Here is a 22,213-nt window from a genome sequence, read left to right on the forward strand (position 1 = left end):
GGAGTTGGTCTGTGCTTCCCCTTCTCCTCTTGGCCTCCTGCGATTTGGTCCAGACACAGACGTGTAGAAGGAAAACAACCCCTATTTTCTATTCTTCAGTTTTCAAAGACAGAAAGTCCCCAGAATCTGTTTGCAAGCATTTTTGAGTTAATCAATCGAAAAACTGAACATCCTGTCAAAAGTGACATTTTCTTGGATGGAAATCGATTTATTTATTTTCTTTGAAACTTCACATTTCACGAGGATGACTTGAGTCAGAACATTTTTACCAGCTCCTCTGAAGACTTGGTCATGAGGAAACCATCAAAATGTATGGGAGGAAATTTCATAAATAACAAGAAATGAAGCAACGCCTATGCAACGAAGCAGGAAATGAATGCTGGCATCTGAAGCTTTGGTGGTGCTTTACACATCCAAGGAGGGTTATTACTCTGTTTTATTACTGCAGGTTGAAAGCAACCCAAACCTTTCCCGAGAGGTGAAGTTCAAACCACTACATTTGATTTTTTTTTTAGCTGTCTCACTTTTTATTGGTTTATTTTAAACTCAGTGTATGCGTACAGCATTGGAGGATTTACTCTGTAATGGGAGGAAGCAGTTTTTGTTGTAAAAGCCTGTCTGAACTACTGGAAATCTGGTGGTTGGAACCTCAAAACATTTCCCCTGGGCATTTGGGCATTTTTTGATAAATGAGGAAACTCCAACCATCTTTGTCTGGAGGACTGTGGCTTTTTCAATTTGCACACCCCAAGTTATCGCCTTCTGCAGTCTGAAAGTCTTCTTGGAAGTGCTGTCTGATGGCCAAAGGATGCTGGCAACTAAGGACACCTTTCGTTAAGCTGTCTAATGTATTTGAAAAAAAAAAATTAGGATGGTTTTGGGTGCAAAAGCCCTTCTTGAAGTTAGATTTCGAAGCTGAGGACATTTGCTGACAGTTCAGTTGGATGTGTACCTGTTAGAGTATCTCTGAAAGAAAATAATATGCTATAAGCTGGTGCCTGTAGCATAGTGGGAGCGTTGGCAAAGGGAGAGCTGGTGATAAGCGTCTTGGCCTGTGAAGGAGAACAAGAGCCAGGTCCTTTATAGCTTGTGAAACACGGCAAGGTTAGTGAGGGGCTGAGATTATATTGTTCCATGAGACTAATATCTTTATTGAGTTTTATGTTTTCTGGTTCCCAGTACAGCTATCAGTCTTGTTCTCACGTTCGCTGTTGGACAGTGTTTTGCAGGGCTCCTGGAGTAGCTCAGGACCGAGAGATCAGCGAGGGAGCGACGGTTTTGTCAGAGTTTTTCCCCCTTTAGCAGCATGTTCTTCATCTTCGAGTAGTCGTTTGAGCAATTGCTGGTGCAAGTCTTAAATACAGGAGAAAAGCTTTCTCAGTCTTCAGAAGCGTGAGTTCAAAACAATCAATAATTTCTGTGTTTAAAAATGTTTGGAGAAAGTCATGATTTCACTGCGTTTCAGAATTCAGAGGCAGGTCGGGTTCCACAGCTTAAGAAGAATGATATGCTGCAGTGGGGAAGAGAAGTGCCGTCCTTGCTTTCCCCATCTGCATCTGTTCCATCCCCATTTATTCCTACTGCAGGGGTCTGAAGACATCAGCACCTTTCCTGTTAGAAACCATCATGCTTTCAGGTTAAATTTATTTATAGGGGAGATAGATCCAGCCATGCTTATGTGAATGCTGGTTTAATGAGCCACCTCTGGCTTTTTCTGTGAGGTAAGTATGTGGAGAAGCTGTGGACTCTCTCAACTGTTGTTTTGCTACACAAACACAGCAAGTTATTTCAGTTTCTTCTCCTCAGCTGGACTGGCCACTACTAGCCTTCAAGTAGCCCTAGTCCATACCGTTCCCCCCTGCCCTGGCTTTGTGCAGTGCCCACCCTATGGCAATCCCATCCGTCATTTGCCGTCAGCTGCACACATTTGGCTTTTTCACAGCACCTTCAGACTGCTGCTTGGTAATTTCACAATCCTTCTGTCCTCCAGAGCCTTCTTCAGCCATCGTTTCAAGCATCAAGTGATTTTTTTGTCAGCAGTTCCAAATTACCACCATGGACACTGCTCAGCTCCATCCCAAGGCATACCCCATTAATTTTGGCTGCAAAATGTTCCAACTTTGCTATGGGATGGCAGTTTTTATCATCAGCAAATCGGATCGGCACGCTCCAAGAGTCACGCAGAGGCTATTAATTTAAATAATACAGAAAATGATTCCCCATACTGTTTTTTACCTTCCAGACTGGTTCATTCCTTTCCAGTGCAATCTGTTGCTGTCCCTCCTTTGAGCTGATTTCTTAGCTGCTTTCAATTCCTCTGCTAATCCCCATTCTCTCCATTTTCAGTATTTCCCTTGTGGCATTATAACCAACACTTTATTGAAGTTTGAATAGACTCCATTCTTGCATGTCCTTTATCTAAGAAATGAGTTATCTTTCTAGAGAAAGCTACCAACTAATTCTTGTATGATCTCTCTTTGGTAAGCTCATGCTACGCTTTTTCTTCTTTTTGTGTTTGTCAGCCTTTTATTGTTCTTTCCTTCAAAAGTTGTTCCTCTGCTGTCAAATTAACATTTTGTAATTGCCTCCAATTCACCCTTCTTCCTCACTTTCATGCTCTGTAGATTGATATTTTTCACACTTATGACACTACTGTGAGTTGCTAGATTTAATAAAAATCCTTTCTGTTAGCACAGTGATCTCCTGAGATTTGTATAAAAAAATAAAAAGGCTCGCAAAGCGAGCTCCTAGTGGCAAAGGAATTAGAGCCAAAAGAGATCAAGAAAGTGGATTTCCACTCCTAGAGCTTAGAAACAAATCTCTACCCTTTCCATCAACCACTGGATAATGTCCTTCTTGCTCTTTGCACTTGGAAGTCTGTAGGTGAGGCTCAGTTAATTCAAGCTCTTTACCTTTTGGGGTCTGGAAGGACTCAAGTGCACTGGGAATAGATACAAGGTTCTTGCTTTGGGAGGGAAAAAACAGGATTTCTCCTGGGAAAGACCAAGATGTCTTTGTGGCATGGTGGGCACAGCTCCCCATGGGAAGGTTCGGGGATGGCAGGCTTCTAAGTTGGCAGGTAGTTGTTGGTCTTGAGGAGTACACTGTGCTCGAAAACAGTGCTTTTACAAGCAATCCTGGGCTTTTTCTTCAGTTATTGATGCTTTTGGGAGGGGCTGTGGGACACCGCGCTGATTTTTTTTTTTTTTTTACCATCGTTTATAATTATGTTCCACCATTGTCTAAAGCGGGCAGTATGCCACTGTGCTCAGTGCTGTACCAGCATGCTGATGATGCCTGCTCTGAGGGATTTCTGGTCTAAGGTGAGATGGGGTTTCTGGCTATTGCATGGCAATGGGGAGCAGAGAGTACCTTGTGTAAGGTGGCCCTGCAACCCTGCATGGGGCATGAGTGAAAACTGAGCCAGTAACCATGACTCCCAGTTCAGTACCTTCATTTAGCTATAGCAGAGCTTGTACTTTAATTCTGTATCCTTTTATCCTTTTTCTTTTTCCCGTTCATGATTTTATATCTCCATGTACGTCAGTAAAAATTAATGTGACTTAATTTTCTTCCCTGCTTTTGCAAATTGAGTTTGGCCCTTGTGAGCATCTTTAAATGATCACATACCGCCTCTCTGACTTGTTCTGGGAGAAACCAATGTCCAGTGATGCAGAGTCACGTCCAGAAATGATAATAGGCTCCTAATGCGGGGAAGGGTTTTGAAAATCCATCCTGCAGAAAATGAGTGCTTGGCAAGCAGCAAAATTCAAGTGTGTCTTGGTTAATGGCTTACTTATTCCAGTGTGTGAGAGATGAAAGTCTCAGAACGTGAGTTTGAGATACATTGGTAAAGACTGCCAAATCAGGTAATATTTCATGGGGATTCTAGTGCCTGATTCCCTAATGATTTTTAGGAAATCCCCGTATCAGTAGGTCATACAAGTACAGAAAAATTGCATTTGGGTTGATTATATTTACTGCAAATAGGAAACAAAATTTAGTCAAGATGTTGTGTGTCTGAGAGCCTGAGAGCACAAAGGGTGTGGACGAAAGAGAACTGTGAAAAGCAATGCTGTGCAGAAGTGCCAGGCTTAATGATGGACAGAGGTACTCATCAAATGCATGTGTTGTTCTGTTTCTTTTTTCCTGCAGGATTACCAGAATGCGATCTGGATTTCTTGGCTGGAGCTTGCAGAACAAGTGGGTATCACTAAGCTTCCAAATCCATGTTTGGACACCTTAATGCATGGCATCCTGCACCATCCTAAAGGATTTGACAGCGCTTGTAGACATCGCTGCCCACTCATTAAAGCCCATAAATCAGACTATTGCAGACTGGAAAGCACAGAGGTGCTGAATTCTCCAGGCGATTTCTTGGTTTTCATTTTTCTTCTTTGGACAATGCCTAACACTCTGTCAGCTCTGTGATGATCGCTGCAAAACCACATTGCATCTTCTCCATCAGCTGATGAGCAATGCCCCTCAGACAACCCAGGAAACAGCATTAATTTGGCAATAAATAATTTCAGGATGTTTTTGTATTTCCTTCACCTTTTTTTCAAAAACAAAAACATGTCTTTGCCTTGGCAAATGTGAATTGTATACTAATATATGTAAAGGAATGTTTTTACCAGGCTTGATTGGAAGAGAAAAAGTATAATATCAAACTTTTTTTTTTTTAATTTAACTGTCTTTAAGTGTTGAGTAGCTGACTATTGCTAATCATGTTTAGATAAGAGCTGTTTGGGAAACTTTTCCGAATGGTGGCATTTTTTCACTGCAAAGTAGTGATTTGTCAAAACAACTTTTTTTTTGATGAAATGTATTGGTTTGATACAATGTTCACTGTAAAGATTCCTCCAGGATGGATGGATGTCAGATGAAATGAAAACCTGTGACCCCCATTACACCCCAGAGCAGTCAACAGCCCTGCGTTTGGAGCACGTGGAGTTCAGACTGCCTGACTGTGTGTGCTAAAAAAAGTCTTTCCTAGGTTTAGTCTGCCTCTCACTTTCTCCTCTCTACACTGCCACTTTTTGGTTTTCTCTGTTTTGTCCCTTCCCCTAACCTTGTCCCCCACATCCCATAGCTCAGGGTGGGCTAGGACATTGGCCTGGGCTCTTCTCTGAAAAATCCCTTTTCCAAATCCTCCTGTGTCCTCTTCTCTTTTAAATGGAAGCATGGCTCCAGGACAAGCCATCTCTCCTGGTGGAGAAAGAAGGCAGCTGGCATCTGGTCATTCTTACTGGAAGGTCCTATTGGCAAAAGTCAGTAGTGCTCTTCATAAATCTCCTTTGGTGAGGTGCTCCAGGAGTGCCAGGGATTGAAGCCAGTCAAGAGAAAGCTGAAAGGCAGTATGATACTGGGGTGTATGTACTTTATATACACGTCACTGGAAGAGAAGCTACCAGATACTAAAAGTTTTTTTAATTGGCAGGAACTATGTAACACCAGCCGGGAGCTGCAAGCTGAAGCTAGAGGAGTTCAACATGGAGCCAAGGTATGCTTTTTTATTTATTTATTCTTTTTAACAGGGATACATTAATCATCAGAGCAGTTTCCCAGAAGATGCAACAGATCTTTATGGACTTCAAATTGTTAAATACAGACAACCTGTTACTTTAAAAATAGTTGATCTAGGTCTGTACAAGCTTTTAGGCAAAATGGGAGAACTGCTGGTGTGTTCCTCTGCCTGTGATGGGAATGAAATGAAGAGTTTCTTAGTGACACAGTAGCCCTAAACTGTAAGTCCCTCAATCTATTGTTAGGTTTAACTACTACTAATGAAACTTTATGGATGTCTTTTTTACTTGATTGAGTGTACATTTATTTTGTGTGCTGTGCTAAAGAGTCTAAGCTGGCCTTTCTGTCCATATCCATAAAATCTGCAAAATGCATTCCCACAAGTAAAGGTGTTTTGCCTGGTCAGTTTGCCTTTATTTGTTTTTTATTTATTTGTTTGTTTGCTTGCTTTTGTTTTGCTTGGATCCAGCGTAAGTGCCAGATGTTACAGCTGTGATTGGAACATTTTGTTCTCATGTTTAGACGTGTGTGCTGTAACACAGCCAGGCTCTGCTGTTGCCTGTATCTCCTTCTTACAGAGATGTAGTGCTCTTTCTCGTGTTGTGCCATGCGACACAAAACACACCTGTGCTGTGGTAACCCCTTGCCTTGACTATGGGAAGGGAACAGCCAGGGTCTCTCCCCCAAGTCAAGGGAAACAGGTGCCCTTGTCTTTGCAAGACAAAGCCATTGAATTTTGACTGCCACACTGGGGCCCAGGTGGAAGATGCTATGAGCTGGATGTGAGCAGCTGGGAGTGCATGAGGGTCAAATTCCCTTGCTGGTTGCGGAGCTGTAACTTGGCACAGTGGTGCCACCAGTTCAGTCTCTTGCACCCTCCTTGCTGCATGGGAGATGCCCCTTTGGGGAAAGCAGAAATCAGATCCCAAGCTTCCTGAAAGGCTATCTTTTTATTACCTTTACTGCCCTGCAGATCAGCCTCTGACAAAACATCTTTCCCATTTGTCTGTTGTCCCCGTGAAGCTGCCTGCCCCTGTCATCCACCTTCCTCAGACAAGACAGCTATTTCTGACCAACCTGTCCCACGCTGCATATCCGTCCCGAATGCTTAGCTTTTCTCACCAGGGAAGGCTTTGCTCCATTCCTGATGAGTTAGCATTCATGTTCCCATGCAGCACCCAGTCTCCCTTTGCTTCCCCAGCACACGAACCATCATGCTAAGTCTCAGTTCATCCAGATGGCAGGTGGGCTTTAAAGATGAAGCTAAGCATAATGACTGGAGATATCTGCATAAAAGGGAGGAGGGCTTGCAAGGAGTTACACTTATCTTCCTTAAATAGGAGCTTGTGTTAGCAGCAGTAGGAAAGGATTTACAGATTTATTTTGTTTGGGTCCTCTTTGTATCTAGCAGGGAGCCATCCGTGCCATAAACGAGGAGAAAAGATAACTTTAAAAGACTGAGCAAAAATTGCATCTGTGAGCTGCTTAAGGGAACGCAAATTTGTGTGTCATGTACTTTTGTTGTTTTCCTGTCAAAAATGTAAGGTGAAGTTAGCATAATGATGCAGTCAGATTCGTGGAGGACTTGCAAGTTCCCCCCCTCTGCCCCCAGGGTTGAAAAGGAGTTTTATTTCTACCTCTGTTTAATGAGCAAACCAGCACCAGGGAGATGCAAAGAGACACCGTGGAGCTTTGCCCATAACTTATGTCGTGGCACCAAGTAACCTGATGTGAGCCCTGGCTCTCCCCTGAGCGTGGACTTTGTGCCTCATTCATTTGCGACGTGCCTCCTCCTCACTCAGGGCAACGTAGTCACCCAGGACAATGAGCTCCTCGGCCCGTGCATGCCTTATGGACTGTAAATCTCAGAAGGAGAGGCAGCTTGACTCAGCCCCAGCGGCGTTACAAAAGCTGGTGGTGAATGTCCTGCTGTCATGGGACAATAGCACCCCTGCTTCTTGGCACTCATCCAGCCTCCCTCTCCATCTCCCACTTGCTCTCCTGGCCTTGACCCGAGTGCAACAAATGCACGTCCCCAGCTGCTCTTTAAGTTGGTGACATCCTAAAAGAAAAGTGGGGCAAGAGCAGGCTCAGCACAAGCCCAGACCTAGTAATAGCAGTAGCAACCTTTGATGGTTGGACTAGATGATCTTGTAGGTCCTTTCCAACCTTGTGTTTCTACGATTTTCTGTGATTCAGTAGGTGTAGCAGGTGATCAGACGTGGCATTGTGCAGTTTCAACAGGGGTTTGGAGACCCTCAAGGTCATAGGAAATCACAGTTACAGGGGTCCATTCCAATAGTGGAAAGCAGCAAATGAGAGCAGTCAAAGGAGAGGAGATCGTGTATCTAAAACAGGAGGATCAGTGATGGCCACAGAGCAGTCTATGCAGCAAGTTCTCATAAATCTGAAATTCTGAGTTTCTTGAAAGGTCACAACTTTGGAAGAAATAGCTTTAAGTAATTACTATGAGATAATTAAGGCTGCCAACCATATGAATTCCCTTCTGCAGAAAGAAAATACTAGGTTTTGCTTGTTTGTATCCAAAATTAATTGGTGATGTCTGGGTTTTTAAATGGAGTTACTCGAAACTAACTTAAAACACTCTGCTGTAAGGGCTGCAGCTGAATTCAGTGAGAGCAATCTGGTAATCTGTGCCTTTGAATGTTAAACCAAACCATTGAGATGAGACAAATTGGGGATTAGGTGTGTAATATCAGTAAACTGACTTGAGTAGTTTGTCCTGTCTGCATGATGTATAGCTTGTTGTTAATTTTAATCACACAATTTATAAGAATTTATTATATGGTGGCGCAGCATGACTTGATACCATGGTCCAGATTAAGTGTTCGGCTGAGCTGTGTTAAGTATGTAAGATAGGGTTGGAACAAGATTTTTCCCTAGTACGTTTTTATTAATAACTTCTGATGGAAGGATAAGTTCAGACAATGCAGTTAAGAATAAAGCGGGAAAGAAGAGCAATAACAGTATTGTTTACACCAGCTATTGCAGGGCACCTTGCATCAGGGAAGCCAGGATAGAGAGGAACTGGTTGAAGAGAGGTCCAGTGGTACACTGGAGGGAACTTTTATCCATTGTGCTGAGTCAGTGGTCCTTTAGTTTCACTTGTATAGGTGTCAGAAACCTTTATTAGTTAAATGCAAAGAGAAAATACATTTTCTCATTTCTCTGTAGCTTGAACTGGTTATTTTGGTATTGCTTTTGATGCTTCTGACAGTGTGCTTCTTTGAATGGAATCAGTGCTTCTACTTACATTTTATTTTGGTCTAAACATACCACAAGTTCTGAAGACAAGCCAGCTCTTTGCATCACAAGGAACCCAGTCTGCAAACTTCTCATTTATTCAATTTACGTGCTTCATGGTTCTGCCACGTACCCGCAAGGGTCTCAGTCACTACTAGTCTGTGCTCAGCCAAGCTTTACTTCAGCCTGCCTGCTTAGTATCTGCTTTCTTGAATTTTGTCCAGAATTTCTTTCAGAAGCAATCAAGTGATTGGATGAGAGATTGTTTGGAGGCCGTTGAATAACCAGAAATATTGACTGGGGCAGGAAATCCCTTTGGCTGAAGGTAGAGGCACAGAGGCTACTTGGGGAAGGGTTCTTCTATGCTTGTTTTATGACTCTTTCCTTACGGCCACCGTGAGAGACCGGGTACAGGGTCAGAAGGACCCTTAGTTAACGTTATGTTCCTAATAATTAAGCATGTACATCACAAGAGTCTTTGTAGGGCTGTCCTTTAGGCATATCTGCCTTCCACCAGCTGTAGCCATCCATTGCAGAACAGTGACATTTACTTGACTCGATGAGGTTGCTGGATGGTGAGGAGGAGACAGGTACCCTTGAGCATGGTGTGCATCATCCCCACAGACCTTGGGGCAGGATGGAGTGGGGCAGGATTTGATCCTGAAGGGACAGCCACTGTCAGCTTTGGGCACTGGTGACTGGGAGTGCTGGTTTAATGAGCATCTCCTGGACTCTGCTCAAGACATTTGGGTCTGAAATTTTATTTTCTGCATAGAAAAATAGGGATATTTGAATATTCAGATGGCACAATTTGCTGTATAAGACAGTTGGCAAGTGTATGTGCTAAACACCATTTAAATTTGATTTTAATATTAAAATGTCTGTTAAGTTACTGCTATTGTACAAAAAAGAGAACAGTTTTTGCTAACTGCAGTGTTCCTAAATGTCTGTGTTCAGAGAGGGAGAAACAGTTATTTTGTCCAGAAAATCAGGATTTAGAGAATGCATTTGTCACTTCTATGCTGCTACAGGTTGCTAGACTATTGCATTCTTTCCAATTATCTTTCAAAGCCCTCAGGTCTTTGAAAACAAATAAGATTTCAGAATTTGCTGTCTCCATCAGAAAAGTTTGGCCATTTACAGTTTTAACTATCAAATAAGCACCTTAATCTTAGATGGCATTTAAGCTGCAGTTGTTGTTTTGGAGTCAGTAGTGCCATTAAAATCATCTTTCTGATCTGCAGTGTTACTATCTAGATTACAGTTCATGATATTTCATTCTTCTAGTATTTGTACTTTGAACATATGTTTTGCACAAAGCTCCCCAGGCTTCTGCACAGGCTTCTGTTGTGTGAAACCCCAAATCTTCCCAATGAGTTGTTTTCTTTCTTGTGAAACGTATTTCGTTTTCTGTCTTTCTTTTCTTGCTATGTGAAAACTCACATGTTGTAAGGAGGTTTTAAATTAGAACCAGCCACTCCTAATTTTATCAGGAAATAAGAGAGAAATCAAATCAGAATGGCTGTTGTGAACAGGTCCAGGACAGAAATGGCCTTGGCACATCTGCGTTAGTACCATCACTGTGGTGCTCTATGTTGGCTCCAAAATTGTTTGCACTTTTTCATGGTTATTCACGGTAATTTTTTTATATTTCCTTATAATACCACGATTCTTTTTTTTTTTTTCTTTCTAAATCTTAGATGGACTTTTGGATTGTATGAGAGAGAGATTTTCACAAGGTATCTGATTTCCTCTGATTATGTGAGCCCAGTGTCATACCATACATTTTCCTTCCCAATCTATCAATGGCAAACATTGATTCCAACTGCGAGGGCATGTGCTGCTTATACAAATGTCTGACACTGGATGCAAGCCACCTTTTTACCATGTTAATTGAAGATGGATAGCGAGGACTTGAGATCAACAAATGGGTCTGTTTGTCATGTTGTTAAAACTCAATCTGTTTGATACTAGAAATGTTTTTCAGCTCCTTAAAATGAAAGGGAAACTGTCAGCTTGAAAATCGCATGTCTAACAGAGCTGTCGTCTTTTCCTTTTCACAATACTCCCCAAGTAAGAGTTCAAACACTGTAGCTGAAAAAAGAAAAGGCTAGAAAATGCAATATCACCTTTTATGGATATGTGGAAAACGTCGTCCAGGTCAGAATGGTGGTGGGACACATCCATGAGTGCTGGCCACAGTGTCTCTACACCAGGGTAGGGAGGTCCCAATGTCATGACAGTGCCAGCACGGCACTTCCTTAGGGAAGGGCAAAGGCTGGATTTTGGGGGTGAGAGAGACAAGTGTGGACAGGGCAGCTTTCTCCGGCCATGGGCATTATACCTCCAGAAGTCTCAGAAAAACATCTCCACTTTGATTAGCGCCATTGGCTAATGTTTCTTGCGTATCTTTCGTTAGTGATGGATGCTCCCAGGCATGACCACTTCTCAACCTGAAAACTTTTTTGTTTCAGATACTATATGAGCATCTAAGAAGCAAAAGCTCCTTTTCTTTACAGGGCAGCTGCTGCATTTACTGCTGAATTAAGACATGGTATCAGGGTTGTTGATCTCTTGTTTGTCTGCTCTAACAAGCAGCCCATTTTTTTGTGTGTCTGTGTGTTAATAAGTCACCACTAGGTTGCTTCTCCTCACAACGCTACAGAGAAATCTCTACCATGAGTAGCCCAAAGAGATGCAGGCTCATTGGTCACTTGTAGCCACCAGTGAGCTATGAAGATTCAGCAAATATTTGGAGAACAGTTTGGAAAACACTGACCTGTACTCCCCCCCCACCCCTATTTCCATGGGTGCCAGTGGTGGAAATTCCCCTGTGCGATAAATGCTGAGGAACAGATTTGTGCACTGTGTCTGTCTGCTCTCGGGTACTTTTGCTTGGTCATTATCTCCCTTGAGAGGGCATACGAGCCCTTCACAGGCACAACTCTGTGTGCCTCTTGGGGTAAGGGTTCGTTTATATTTTGATAGGCAAAAATAGGCTTATTTCTCCTAAGATTATCCATCCCTTTCAAGCAGTGTTTCTTTAAATCAAATGAACACATTTAGAAATATCTTGAGCTGTGGTATTTTAACGTGTGTATTCATTACTTTTAACACCACTCAGTGAACTTCGAAGGCGTTCCCAGTTCCCACCAGTGCTACCTTCCACCTGTGTCACGCAGACATGAAGCCTGGAAGAGGAGACGCCAAGGGATGTGTCTGAGCCTGTGTGAGTTGCTGGAGGCCTGCTGACTTGGAGAAGGTACGCTGATTTACACCAGGCATTGGTCTGCCCTCGCCTCCCATTTAGGTTAATGGGATTTGTGCATCCGGCTTCCCCAATGTACCATGAGGAAAATTGGCTGTATAAAGATTAACACTAGCGCGATGATAATATCCACTGGTTGTTACAATAGATCTGTTTATCAATACACTCTAGACACATTCAATATTGTTGCGTTTCATAAAGAATTACTCTAAGTTGCCATTCTGTTTTATTCCCTTATTGCATTTTCACAGCGCATTATAAGAATGATAAAATTCCATGAGCCATAACTCCTGATGGCATAGATGATCAATTTGACTTCTAATTTGGAAGTAAAAGCACATACATGGTATACACTTTGCCCTAGTTTAGAAGAATAGTCCCGGTTGCCTTTGTAGCAACAATGGGACATTAGTGGTAATGATTAACAATAATGGCTTTTAACAATAATTTATTTCTAGGTATGTAAATGCATCTGATTCATTGGTCTCACAGCTGTTGCCAACAATGTCATATAGGCATGTAAGAATGTGCATCTTTCAATGCATCTACAATTCAGAGCATCCCTGAGATCTTTTTAAAACATAGGAAGTGAGTTGCAGACAAAAAGGTGAACTTGCTGTGGTCTGGTCTAGTGCTATTGGGTGAACTGTGGCAGCCCATGTGATGGCTACCTGCAGAAAATTTGTGGACTTCAAGTTCAAAGTTGAGCTTCACTTTTTGTGAGGCTGCCTGCGCTGCTCATGGCATTGTCATAGCGTTGGATCGATGGGAGGGACTTTTGGTTTCTCCATCTTACTTAAAATTTTCATTGAAAAGCTGTTGGAAGGCTGACAGGCCACTGGTGTGCTGGAACCTCTCTGGAGCAAAAGAAGTAGGGTTTGTCTGGTTTCCTTTCCGCCGACAAACCGAGGCAGATGGTACAAAGCATGCTCAGGCCTTCTAGCAACTCCTCAATTGCACTTAAAAGTAAATCTACCATTTGCAATCTATTGTCTATTCAAATCTATTTAATTTACAATTAACAAGACACCTCTTGCTCTCTCAACTTAATTAAAGAGCTAGTGACTCTTAGAAGAATTGAAATGCAATAAATAAGATAACCTAGTTAGGGTATAATTAAGGGAATTTACATAACTAATAAACATGGTATTGCTGCCTTCTATTAAAAATACTCTGAACTTGTGCTCATTTTAAAAAAAAACTTATATTAAAATAAGTGTTCAGACATTTAATTAGCATAAAACAAGATAGCTATCATGAGTTAATTGTATGTAATTTCCTTTAAGTAACCACTGAAAGCATAACACACCAAATGGCTTTTGTCTGATCTGTCAGCAAGCCAGGTTTTAACCTCTGTGTCTTGGATTAACCTCTTTCTGGGCTGCTGCTGCTTTCAATTAAATCCTGCAGGTGCCTACTCGATGTTCTCCAGAGTTCTAAGGTGATTAAAATTATAAAATAAAAACAATCTCCTTGTTTAAGGATTTGCTTGACCTTGGGTCAAAAACAAAGTGTTAATTTTCACAGATTTTGCCTGGAGCAGGAAATAAGGGAAAAACAATTGCTCTGCGGTGATGGCAGGTGCTTATTTGGTCCTGAATTTTGTCCTGAAGTGTAGCTGCATGAGTTTATACTAAAATAGATTATATTCTTATTTATTAATAGGATTTCATGCCAGCTGTAGCAGGTGTGACTTCCATTTGTGTTAATACATTGTCTACAGGGCACTGAATTTTTGTTGTTGTTGTTGTTGAAGAGGGAGAAAGAGTCCAGGCATCAACAGGGGAACGCTTGGTGTAGGGGTGAGTCTGCAAGGTGTCTGTCAGTGAGTCCTTATGGGCTTTTCGTTATGGCTCGTCAGGCACAAATCCCTAGTGCCCCATGGCTGGATTTCTTGTAGCTCAGCTTCTCTTCATGCTAGTGGGTTTCCAACTGGCTGCTTGGTCAGCAGTGTATGAAAGTATGCTCCTGAAGCTCCTTCACCACCACAAATGGTAATTCACTCCTAAATCGCATGCGTGCTTTGCTGGTTGTAGAGTGTGCTCCATATGTTGTGCATAGGGACAGCTGAGATAAAGATATTTCTGAGTGAAATAAGTGTTTCCGAAGGGCAGGCTGTTGGGGTACATCGCTGCTGTGAAGGACAGGATTGTATTGTCTGAGCTTAAAACATGCGTCTTTCTTGTGTGTACCTTAGGGACATACCTTGGAGATCTTTTCCTTTCTGGAAAAAGAAATGGGATCACTGTTAAACAACTTCTGAATACGCCTATAATATACAAGATGACTGTCAGGTCTGTCTAGTACCACCTTAGCAAACCAGACATTTTTTGGACACATGGGGCTTGATATTGCCCAAGTCGTGAGGCTGACCAAATGTATTGGTGCTTTCTCTTCAATTTTCCACCTTCAACAATAAAATTGTCCTTCCTGTATTTGTTTTCAAAGGAATGAATTTCTACCTGTCTAGCTGAGGAGTTTGAAGCAGTGGCAAGTGTATCCTAACGCCACTCCTGTGGTTCTCACACCGTTAGGTTGGGGATGGAGGTAGCCAAGCCACACATCTGAACAATGTGATCACAGCAGCTAGGGCTGCAGCATTAGTGACAGAACAGCAGACGCTTTCTGATGAAAAACAAAACAAAAAAGCCTCCCCCACAAATTGCATTAAGCCCTTCTTTGCATTTTGAAAGGCAATATGTGCTTTTTCACCTGCCACGACTGTCATCTGGTGTGTGCCGTCTCTAAGCAAGACGACATCTGCAAATTCATGATCTGTGCCTCTGCTTCCACACAGAACCTTGCAGCCTGCAAAACCTTTTCCTTTCTCCAAAAAGCTCCTGCCTTGGTTGCTGACCATATTGCACCTGGGTCCAGCCTTCAGGGGAAATCAATTCTTTCCCAGGAAGATTCTTACTCTGCGTTTACTAATAGTGATTTCAGAGATGCCCAGCGTTAGAGTTACTTCATTTTTAAAGGAAGCTGTTGTTGTTACTTAATTTTGAACTAAATGCCTAATGTTTCTATTTCTATTCTAAACTCCAGTCAGGTGATAATTCATCTGTTTTTGTGCATGTCACCTAAAAAACTGAAGAAAAATGCTTCATTGCTGTACTCAAGCTAATCACCTTGGCTGGCCATCCCGTTTTAATTGGAGGCTGAAGTGCCTTTGAATTGAAATAGATATTTAGAAACCATCAAAACCAAGGTGCCAAGGCTTCTGCCGGTGCTCTGACATTGTTTTGCTGGATGTGGGACTTGGAATATATTTACATGCCTCGTAGCGATGTAACGAAAGATGACAGATTAATTAAATATTGGAGTTAGGCCAAGCAGAGGACATGGTGGCCCAGCAGGTGCCCCGTTCCCCATGTGATAGATCGTGTTTGTTCATGCACTCACAAACTCATTAGGCTCAACCTGAGTTGTTTGGTACGAAGTGTTATCTGAGTAATTGCCTTCGAGTTGTTTGGGTGAGCTCGTGTACGGAAGACGTTTGCAGGGGGTGGTGTTGGGGGTCTGGCAGGCTGGAGGTGGCAAAAGTTGTTTGGCTGAAGGGGTTAATCCTACTGGGAGCATAACAGCGACAAAACCCAACGAGAGGTGTCCTTGGCTTGTGTGTCCCTGTAAAGCTGTTCCCCTTTGGTTTAGAGGTGCCACCTCCAAGGAGACATGAGGACTTTTCCTCCGTGCCCCAGCATGGTTTTTTTCAGAAACGTTTCAGACAAAAGTTTTGTTTCAGAAAAGGATAAGAGGTGCTGCTTGGATGCTCTTTCCCCTCTCTGCCATGCTCCTGGAGGATTTTGGTATCTCATACTTGGGCTCTTTTCTGCCTGCTCCAACTTTGTCATGGAGACCTCCCACTGTGATGGGTGGTGTCACCAGGAGACGTTCTCTGAGGGAAGGAGAATAATTTATTTATAAAAAATAATAAGAAGAGAGAACATTGTTCCTCCAGTCTTTGATGTTTATTTAGTGGCTGCGTATCAATTATCTGTTTGAACAGGTTTCATTACAGAAAGTGCAAAACCCCTGAGCACGTTTTAAAATATGCTAATCCTTACTTAGGCAGGAAATGGAAAAGGCTCATTTACAGTTTAATTTCTAATCCATGTGGCTTGACATGTTGTGTGCCGGGACATAAATAGAAAAGCTGAAGTGGAGAGGACAGCTTGCTCACAATAAACAGGTGCTGCAGCTTTGTGTTTCTGCTTACCCACTCCGATCATATGTCAAAGCACGAGCCGCAAAATGTCGAGCACAAACGCCGCCGAAATCGTTCATTCTGTGCTTTTCCATTTGAGGGATAACATACAGCCAAGAGCTTGTAAATCAACACTGATGAGGAGGGAATGAGAAAAGCAATGAGGAGCTGAACCGGTTATTTTCTGATGTGGTGAGCACCCTCACAAAGAGCTGTTGCAGCCCATTTTTTGGGCTGCAGATACCAGGGGAGGAAAGAGCAGCTGCTCTTGGGCCTAGGGTGGCTTTCGATACCCCTGTCCTCATTTTGGCACACGTGGAAATCTGGCATGTATCTGAGGCACTGAAGAGCTCAGCTCCCAGAAAAAGGAGATGCATTGCTCTTGCCCAAGGGCAGCACTAATTGAACTGGACCAGTGGGGAGGCCAACAAAACACCTGAAAAAAGGCAAATAACACATTCCCTACTCAGGTCCCTTCTGCAGCCGCAAATGTTTTGGGATTAAAAAAAAGTTAAATTTTTTTTTTCCTCTCTAATAAGTGTTGATTTGCACAAATCAGTCCTCCCACCCCCAACTTTTCCCCTTTAGTTTGTTATGTTTGTAGCTCTAATGGGACCAACTAATCCCTCTAATGAAACACTTACTGGGGAGAGATTACTAGTTTTGCTCTCAGGCCTCCTGTCTCAGTGTGTAATCGGTTGCCTGGTGCTGTTGTTTTCAGGATGAAACAAATAATGACCCCCACAGATTCAGACCTGGACTGCAGGCTCTTCCCCTTTGAGGTAGCTGGAAAGAAGGTGGAGTTGACAAATTTGGAAAACTTTACAAAACTGCAAGTATGGATTTCCCTTGAAATACCTGGCTCTGAAAACAGCTGCAAATCCAGAGGGGAAGATGTGTTGGGAGCCCAGGAGGGGAAGTCTGGCTGTGGCAGCAGCCACAGTGGTGGCTCTGGGTCCAAAGGATGCCCAAAAAGGAGCATTGTTTTTGCAGGACTGGTGGCAGCATATCCCTAGCTGGGTGGCAAGGATATTTGAGGGAGTGGGGACATGGTGTGTTTGATGTAGAGCAGCAGAGTTTAATTATGGACAGGAACCAAATTGATATTCATAGGGTGATAAATAAATAATGTGTATGCACTTGCAGGGGAAGAACGAGAACATTTTTCTGAAGCGAAAGAAATAAAATCAGCAAAACAGAAATTAAAAACGGATCTATTTAGCAGAGCTTCTGGTTACGTGACAAATGCATCAGTTGGTGGGCTCGATCCTTCCATTTCTCAAGGAATCATTTGTGTCTGGCCTGAAAGGGTGTGAAACAGGACAGGATCACTTTTCCCATTCTCTGATTTCTGCTCTGAGATTTCCAACTAAATTTGCTCTCCTCAGGGGGTGAATTGAGCCTTGGGAGGCTCAGCAGCAGCCAAGAGCTAAAAGGACAAGAGGGAAACCCCAGAAGCGGATTTGATGGTGATGGAGATAGAAAGTGGAGAGGGATTTTCCCTGGTCGGCTAAACGAGGGGGGCAAGCAAGCAGACAGCTATTCAGCAGGAGGCACTTTGATACGGGCTAGCTTTTAGTCAGACCTTCCCAAAGAAAGCCGTCTGAGAGCAGCTTACGTAGGAGGATCACTGCAGCTGTACAGTAACTGCTTTTTCACTTTCCTAATTTTGGCACATCTCCTAAGCAGTTGGTGCTTCCAACGAAGCTCCTCTCCGAAATGTGCATCTTTCTTCAGGAGAAGTGTCAACTTGCACGTGTAAACCGATGTTTCTTGTGCACACAGCTGCAGGCGTGAGCTTGAAAATGGGAAAGAAGTTATTCAAAATTGGAAAATAAACAAGAACACATGCACGTCATACTTTCAGTGAAACACTTTTAAGTTTTACTTGTGGATTTGGGGGGTTTTCTCACAAATTTTTTAATGCATGGTGCTATCAATGTTGTGTTAAAATACAGAGAGAGCTGGCAAAGACTGACAGAAAACAGCAGCTGGGATGCGTCAGGGACTCAGGTGACTTGTTTTTGTCCCTTGTCTCAAAACTGCTTATTCTCAGCAGTGTCTGTGACAGTGCTCAAACCAGAACACGTGCCCAGGCAGCATATATTTCTAGAAATAAGACCTGAGGGAGGCTTCCCCAGAAACTCTACATATGTAAATAAATCCAAGGGAGTCTTATGACAGTGGTGGGTGGCAGGGGGTGACTGCAGGGCCAGGCTTGTTGTAGCTGCAGCCCAACAGGGCAAGGCAGCTCCTGGGTTTTCTTCCACTTCCCTTCGCCCCTGTGCTCAGCCGTGGGCTGCCCAGCGACTGGGGGAGGCCTGAAAAATGCTGCCTCGGCAGAGGAGAGCTTGACGAGCATGGAAAATATCACTTTTAATTAATTTTCTTCTTGTGTAGAGGAAACAGAGAATGTAGCGTGGAAGAACAAGATCTGAAACAAATTGCTAACTGTAGCACTAATATTTTTTCTCCTCATTATAAGCTTTTTTTTTAACCTTGGTTTCTGTATCTACACAAATGTCCTTTAGCAAGAATTGCAAGAACAGACAAAAGCTTGATAGAGGCATCTTTTTATTTTCAGGGATCTAGGAGGTTTCTCAGTTTTCCAGGAGGTGTCACCAGTACTTCCTTCATTTTCTGTGATGGAGATTTCCACAGAAGACATTCCTCTGATATAAATAAAAGGAAGACCACAATGCCAAGGTGATAGGAAACGCCGTGTCCTGTCTGCCTCCCTTGGGAGGTGGCTCATCACAGGCGGCTCGGGCTGGGTTTGCAAGCCTTTGGGCACTGCATGTTTTGGCAGGGTTTTGGCTGGTGGGCTACACTGGTGCTATTTCCCTCCCTGTACTGTTGGTGTTAGCCTTGTGGCTGGCTCTGGAGATCTTCTTTCAAGCCATGGGACTTAGCAAACTCCAAGCCCTCCAGAACCCCAGCTTCCGTGACCAAATTTTTGCCCAGGTCCTCAGAAAAAAAGCTTTAAAATTATGAGACAGTGTGAATAAATCAAAAGACAATTTAAAAGGTTTGAAATATATATATATATATTTCATTAAAAATCTTCTGGTGGTGTGTTTTCAGGATTGGAAATTCTGCTTTATGGCTTAGGGCAGAAATAGCTCCATTTATACTTCTGTTTCATACCCCATACTTGGCTTTTTTGAGGAGCTGTAAGGATAATCTGGCCCAAGTCCTTGGCTGGCACAAGCTGGCAGAGCTCGGTGGGCTTTACAGAGGCTATGCCAAGTTACACTGCTGTAGAGGCCAGGGAAATAATCATACCCACATATAGAGCGCTTTCCACCTGGGGATCAAAAAGCAAACAGGGAAGCCCATTGAATCATCATGGAACATGTCTGCAAGGGAGAGCATCACTGGAGGTGGCAGTTAGTTTCGGTTTCATGTGTCTTCTTGCAATAACAAAAGGAAAAAGGGGGATGTGCAGGCCTAATATGGCACAACTGGGAGCAGAAAATGCTGTCCTTTACACCCTGCTGCTAGCGAAAGCAGCAGTGCTAGCGAAAGATGCAGGCGGCGGTACGGGTGACATTGCCAGTCCAGGGTATTTTCAGTCTGTTTTTACATGGCTAATTGGTAAAGATAGAGGATAATCGGTGGAATAAAAGCTTGAAAACATCTCATTTTGGAGCTCACTGTGAGAAGGCCATAAAGGCAGGCATAGGCATTGCAAGGAGATGAAGCTTTTCTCTTTCAAAATCCAGCAGAGTCCAATAACAATCAAGCAGACTGACAGGCACAAAGAATTAGTGTCAATTTACTTCTGAAAATGAGTACTATTGGGTTGATGGTGGGCAGATTGGCTCACTAATGTCTGCTTTGGGGCTCTTGGATCTAACTCTTCTATGTACTTGTAGATACCATCTTCAAGCATTGAAAATACTGGTGCATGATTTTTCACCTTGCAATAATTAAATGCTGGGACACTTGATAAGTGCTAGGGAGAGCCCAGAGTGATGCACAGCAAGTACGGAGCTGAGAAAGCCACGCCGCTCTAACATATGTTTTTTCAACCTTTTGTACTTTGTTCTGGCAGGGCATTTTATTAAATGATATTTCAAGTAGGTCAGTAGGGTAAATATAATCAAGAAATCTGCTCTGAGTTAGATCAGCTTAAATAAAGCACAGCATATTCATGTCTGGAGCGAGCTCGGAGATGGCAAAGAGGACAAATCTGTTACACAGGACTGTGTGGGACGCTGCAGCGTCTCTGTCCTGAGTCTTTCCCTATGCTCGCAGATTACTCGACTGTGGTTTAGAAGTCTGATCTTAACTGTTTTTTCTGTTTTCATTTTAAACACTACACACATATGTTGATATGATTATGTCTACTTAGGAAGCTGCTCTGCAGAGCGACTTGATCTTCTTGCTTGCCAGTATAACATCAGGCAGCATCATTTGCTGGACCAAGTTGTACTACTGAACTAAGAAACCCAGTGTAGGGGAGAAAGCTTGGTGTTTAAAAATGGTCCCTGGTGTAATGGATCTGGAGAAATAGGCACTGGGTTTGGACAAACAAGTTGTGTTGGCACCAAACTAGTGGAGCCCAGTAAAGTTGAGTCCAGCTCTCCCCACTGTTGTATCGAATAAGGGGTGAGTGCTTTTGACAGCTTTCCCTCAGCGCTGATAAGGGCTCTCTTTCCTTGCAACAGTGGTTTGCAGAAAACTTGTAGGATATGGAGAACAGAAGGGACAAACTGCTTGAAGTCAGGCAATGGGCTCAAAACTTCGTCACCACACCTGCATGAGCTCTGTTTCCTAAAAATTCATGTTTGTGAGCTCTCAGCCTCTCAGCTAAGATGGTACCTGAAAGAAGGAGGAGAAGAAGGAGGATAAAACTCAGCATTAAGAGGTACATTAAAAGGTTCATAAGGGCAAGCAGAGTAGCTGTGAGAGCAGGGGAGCAACAGGGTTTTGGGGAGCATGGCAGGAGGAGATCCAGCTTCCTTTCTGGCGCCTACTGCTCATCCCTGGCAGGTTTAATCCTGCTTGGCAGCTGAGCCTTGCCCCTTGGCTGGGGAGTCAGAGAAGAAAAGGGGTGCTTTTTTTTCTTCTTTTATTTTTTTTTCTCCTTGATGAGTATCCTTTCTGGATACTTGGCTGCAGCACGCATGCGTGCCGCGATGCCCTGAGCCGTGCTTAATGCATCCCCGAGAAACCCGGCCCCGTGCCCTCTGGGACTGAATTTCAAGGCATATCCCTATTAGCTTATTTTGATGTTTTTATCTTTCCGTGATCGGGAACCATTCTCTGCAGCCAAAACAGACACTTTCCCAACGGCGTCAAGTGAATTTTTAGCTCTCCTCTGAGGAGCAGGCTTCAATAAAAGATGAGGCCGCTCGCCTCGATGACTGACTGCAGCGCTGTAACGTCTCCGGCAGCTCAGGCCTTTCGCTGTGAGTTTACACTCATATGAACATCAGCTCGGCCGCCCCGTGTTGCTGTAAGTGAAGGTTTGCACGCAAACATGGCCTCCACAAAAGCCACCTCAGGCAAAAGCACTTCGCACGCCAGCAAAACGCCGCCCTACACGGGGTCCCCGGTGGGTAACTGTGGCTGTGGCTCATGTTTTAGTCATGAGGGGTGGGGATCCCTTCCCTTCCGCCTCCCCCCTGGCCGGGGGTCTGCTGAAAGGCAGCGGCAGCAGATTGCTGGTTCGTTGGGGTTTTGATCCCTGCAAACCGTGCCCTTTGCAGAAATACCACAAAAAAGCAGAGGTAAAACAGCAAAATTGCATGAAGTTGATGGAACCACACTCCTGAGTTATTTCAGTACTGACGCATCCAAACCCCAAGTAATTAAATTTATGCATCTCTTGGTTTTTCTTTTTCTACATCTGCTTTCTGTGAGTTTCAGAAACGGGCTGAGGTTTTGACATGCTGGAGTAGGTCACCAAAGGAGAAACGCAGGAAGTTTTTGGAAGCTGAGAC

General features: G+C 43.4%; 1 long non-coding RNA gene across 1 annotated transcript in view; it reads left to right on the forward strand.

The window, feature by feature from the left end:
- The first annotated feature begins 427 nt into the window (after positions 1 to 427).
- The window catches only part of LOC136790742 (uncharacterized), a 65,621-nt gene continuing 43,835 nt past the window's right edge, over positions 428 to 22,213 (forward strand). The window contains exons 1-4 of the long non-coding RNA XR_010831243.1: positions 428 to 1,392; positions 4,156 to 4,203; positions 5,441 to 5,503; positions 11,915 to 12,052. This is a non-coding gene — a long non-coding RNA (uncharacterized lncRNA). The remainder of the gene's footprint in view (positions 1,393 to 4,155; positions 4,204 to 5,440; positions 5,504 to 11,914; positions 12,053 to 22,213) is intronic.

This window comes from Anser cygnoides, chromosome 4 (assembly GCF_040182565.1).
Source record: "Anser cygnoides isolate HZ-2024a breed goose chromosome 4, Taihu_goose_T2T_genome, whole genome shotgun sequence".
In the NCBI taxonomy this organism is placed as follows: domain Eukaryota; kingdom Metazoa; phylum Chordata; class Aves; order Anseriformes; family Anatidae; genus Anser; species Anser cygnoides.